We start from the raw sequence: 5,279 nt of genomic DNA, 5'->3' as shown, positions 1-5,279 counted from the left end.
GCATCTCCCCTCCCCATCACATTGCTGCATGATGAACCAGCCCACAGCTCCATGTTCCCATGTCCCAAATCTATAGAGGATTCAGCACATCCCATAAATCATCCGATAGGAAGCGATTCCGTCAGAGAAATCTGAGTTTTTACATTTCTGAGTACATTCTCCTTTAAGGAACACTGAGCAGAAAATTGATACATTGTGTTCTATCAAGCCCCGCCCCCAGACTGAGCAGAATACAATATTTACCTTTTCTCCAGAGTGTTCTTTTAAGTTAATTCCTCCATTTCTCCTATTAACTAGTTATGTTCCAGGCGGGATTGACCTTCAGACGTGCCCAATCTGCTTTTCCTGTGATTCTCAGAATGTCATAAAATATAAATTACGTCGTATCGAGAAAATGGTTCAGGATCATAAGTGGAAAAAATGCCGCTGGTTGTAGTGTGTAGGAGGCGAGATTTAGTCTTTAGGTTTTCCGCCCCACGTTTATCTCCTGTGAGTCAGAAGATACAAAACACAGAAATACATAACAAATAAATGTATCTGTATTTGTATATACAATACTGTACAAATTAGGCTGGGGTGTAAACAATGTTGCTAAGTAAGGAAGAAGCAAGAAGCTTCCAAAAGGAGAAGTGATAGTTTATTTTCATCAATTAACAAAATGAAAAAGTGAATGAATAAATGAAAGATCTGAATCAGTAATTGGAGAACCATCTTTATTTTCAAAACCGCGTCAGTTCTTCTTCTAGGTACTTGCACAAAGTCTGGGATTGTGTAGGAGTACAGTCAGGTGAACGAGTAACCAATTATACAGGGCCGGCCCGAACGTATAGGCGAACTAGGCGGCCGCCTAGGGCGCCGACCCTAAGGGGGCGCCAGAGAAAAAATAGAAAAAATTATAAAAAATCTTTTCAAAAGGCAAAAGGTGTATGGAGTGGAGCTGAATGTGTATGAGGTGTACGGAGCGGAGTCGTGTGTGTATGAGGTGTATGGAGCGGAGCTAAATGTGTACGAAGTGTATGGAGCGGAGCCGCGTGTGTACGAGGTGTTTGGAGCGGAGCGCGTGTGTACGGAGCGCAGCCGCGTGTGTAGGAGTAGCTATGTGTGGCCATTATACGGTATGAAGTATCATGTGCGGCCAATATACAGTATGGAGCATCATGTGTGGCCATTATACAGTATGGAGCATCATGTGTGGCCATTATACAGTATGGAGCATTATGTGTGGCCATAATACAGTATGGAGCATCATGTGTGGCCATTATACAGTATGGAGCATCATGTGGGGCCATAATACAGTATGGAGCATTGTGTGGTCATTATACAGTATGGAGCATCATGTGGGGTCATTATACAATATGGAGCATCATGTGTGGTCATTATACAGTATGGAGCATCATGTGTGGCCATTATATAGTATGGAGCATCATGTGTGGCCATTATACAGTATGGAGCATCATGTGTGGCCATTATACAGTATGGAGCATCATGTGGAGTCATTATACAATATGGAGCATCATGTGTGGTCATTATACAGTATGGAGCACTGTGTGGCCATTATACAGTATGGAGCATCATGTGTGGCCATTATACAGCATGGAGCACTGTGTGGCCATATTTTTTTGTTTAGAATTATTCTTTATGAATCAGTGTGATCAGCAGTGCTAAATGGGTGTGGTTGGGACGTGGATATGGGTGTGGCTAGTTATGAATGGGTGTGGTCAGAGGCGTGGCCTAAAATTTGCCGCAACGCGCTTTGCGCGCCGCAAACTTTGTCCCTCTTTCCGATCTTCAAAAGTTGGGAGGTATGTTAAAAGTAGTAGGGGCACAACAAAATAGTTTAGCCTAGGGCGCCCTAATCTCTCGGGCCGGCCCTGCAATTATATGAAATATTCGGCTGTAACAGAAGCAGATTGTTCCCCGGAGGCTGCAATAATGGGGGTCTGCAGGAGCTGTGATGCACGGTCGAGGGTCCTGCAAGTTTGCGGCTGAATTTCAGCAATTGGAGTTGGAGGATTTGGTCAGGATTCAATGCTGAGAAATACGGAAGACAATTATCCATCATGTAATACCACCAGGAGGTATCTGATGGGTTCCAAAACACCTACCCAATGTCATTAAGTTCGAGGAGCCCTGGAAGTGATCATCGACCCCAGACCCCCGATCTCACATGAAGAGACAAAAGGATCCACACAAGCCTCATACACAGAAGATCTGGGCTCCGTAACTTTTTGTTCAAACTAATAGCAGTATCCATCAAAATCAAATATTTATTTTATTTACTTAACAGCCTTTGGCTCAATCTCAAACCATGGCGACTTCATGGATGAACGCTCTGTAGGAAGATCGATCTTGTGCAGCATAGATAGGTCCACCAGGGTCTTCTCAGCAGTTATCTTGATTGTATCAAGCCATCGGGTTGCTTGTCTTCCTCTTCGCCTTGTTCATTCTATTCTTCCGACCATGATGTCCTTCTCGAGTGATCGCTCTCTCCGTATGATGTGACCACAGTACACAAGTCGTAGCTTGGTGATCCTTGCTTCCAGTGACATGTCTGGTTTGATTTGCTCCAAAACTAGTTTGTTTTTACTTCTTGCCATCCATGGTGTTGATAACATCCATGAAAACTCTACAGGAAACTATAAAGTAATACAAAAAATTGTTTAAGTGAAAACGTCCTGGCCGCTCATCACCTTCTCATCGGCTGTCGGCTTCTCATGTGTCCTTGTCCTGCTCCACGGTAATTGGATTATTAGGACAAGAACCATTTCATGATATCCGGCAATGATTAACAAGAATGTTCACATCCAGATTAAAAAGCCAAAAAACATGGAGCAGAATGTACTGAACCTGAAGATGAAGGATCAGGAAATGGGAGGTTTATTGTATACATTCAGTGGCTGAAAATTTGCCAAAATCTTGTCCAATAAAGAGATTGCAGGAGTGAATCACTTCTAGTGTCAAATGGTCAAACTCTGAACAGGTTGTTACAAATGCTTCTCTCTGTCACATTAAAATGCATATAATGTTACATCCTATATTATCCTCCAGAGCTGCACTCACTATTCTGCTGGTGCAGTCACTGGGTGCATACATTACATTACTGATCCTGAGTTACATCCTGTATTCTACCCCAGAGCTGCACTCACTATTCTGCTGGTGCAGTCACTGTGTACATACATTACATTACTGATCCTGAGTCACATCCTGTATTATACCCCAGAGCTGCACTCAATATTCCGCTGGTGCAGTCACTGTGTACATACATTACATTACTGATCCTGAGTTACATCCTGTATTCTACCCCAGAGCTGCACTCACTATTCTGCTGGTGCAGTCACTGTGTACATACATTACATTACTGATCCTGAGTTACATCTTGTATTATACCCCAGAGCTGCGTTCACTATTCTGCTGGTGCAGTCACTGTGTACATACATTACTGATCCTGAGTTACATCCTATATTATACCCCAGAGCTGCACTCACTATTCTGCTGGTGCAGTCACTGTGTACATACATTACAATACTGATCCTGAGTTACCTCCTGTATTATACCCCAGAGCTGCACTCACTATTCTGCTGGTGCAGTCACTGTGCACATACATTACATTACTGATCCTGAGTTACCTCCTGTATTATACTCCAGAGCTGCGCTCACTATTCTGCTGGTGCAGTCACTGTGTACATACATTACATTACTGATCCTGAGTTACATCCTGTATTATACCCCAAAGCTGCTCTCACTATTCTGCTGGTGCAGTCACTGTGTACATACATTACATTACTGATCCTGAGTTACATCCTGTATTATACCCCAGAGCTGCACTCACTATTCTGCTGTGTTATGCAGAGCTTTCTCCTGATCACCCGGGATGACCGGCCATTATCCTGAGTGCTGCCCTTCTCCCTATGGAGCATTAATACCTTAGATTGAATTTCAGGGCTTGGAGTAAGATGTCTTTCTTCGATGTCCTTATAGATGTGTGCGGGGAGCGCGGAGTCAGCAGCAGGGACGATCCTATCACTTCCTCCACTGGAGAGGAGATCTCCAATCACTGCTAGGAATCTGACTCACTACTGCCCCCTTCTGCTCACTGTCAAGAACGTCCCAGGTTGCAGCATATTAATAATTCACCACAAAACACAATGGAACAATTTTACCAGATATCGAGACATTAAATATTATCTTTATCCAGCAAATAAACTATTGTGTAAAGGAATTATAACTGCTTAAAATTCTTATGAGAGGGATCTGTGGATGACACACTGTTATGGTGAATCTGTGGATGTCGCACTGTTATGGGGGATCTGTGGATGACGCACCGTTATGGGGGATTTGGGGATGACACACTGTTATCGGGGATCTGTGGATGACGCACTTTTATGGGGGATCTGTGGATGACGCACTGTTATGGGGGATCTGTGGATGACGCACTGTTATGGGGGACCTGTGGAGGATGCACTGTTATGGGGGATCTGTGGAGGACGCATTTTTGTGGGAATCTGTGGATGACGCACTGTTATGGGGGATCTGTGGATGACGCAATGTAATGGGAGATCTGTGAATGACGCATTGCTGTGGGAATCTGTGAATGACTCACTGTTATGGGGATCTGTGGATGACGCACTGTTATGGGGGATCTGTGGATGACGCACTGTAATGGGGGATCTGTGGATGATGCACTGTTATGGGGGATCTGTGGATGACGCACTGTTATGGGGGATCTGTGGAGGACGCGCTGTTATGGGGATCTGTGGAGGATGCACTGTTATGGGGGATCTGTGGAGGACGCATTTTTGTGGGAATCTGTGGATGACGCACTGTTATGGGGGATCTGTGGATGACGCAATGTAATGGGAGATCTGTGAATGACGCATTGCTGTGGGAATCTGTGAATGACTCACTGTTATGGGGATCTGTGGATGACGCACTGTTATGGGGGATCTGTGGATGACGCACTGTAATGGGGGATCTGTGGATGATGCACTGTTATGGGGGATCTGTGGATGACGCACTGTTATGGGGGATCTGTGGATGACGCACTGTTATGGGGGATCTGTGGATGATGCACTGTTATGGGGGATCTGTGGATGATGCACTGTTATGGGGGATCTGGGGATGACACACTGTTATGGGGGATCTGTGGAGGATGCACTGTTATGGGGGATCTGTGAATGATGCACTGTTATGGGGGATCTGTGGATGATGCACTGTTATGGGGATCTGGGGATGACACACTGTTATGGGGAATCTGTGGATGACGCACTATTATGGGGGAT

The sequence above is a fragment of the Ranitomeya variabilis genome, chromosome 4 (genome assembly GCF_051348905.1).
Source record: "Ranitomeya variabilis isolate aRanVar5 chromosome 4, aRanVar5.hap1, whole genome shotgun sequence".
Lineage (NCBI taxonomy): Eukaryota > Metazoa > Chordata > Amphibia > Anura > Dendrobatidae > Ranitomeya > Ranitomeya variabilis.
Note: the sequence above shows the minus strand (reverse complement) of the source record.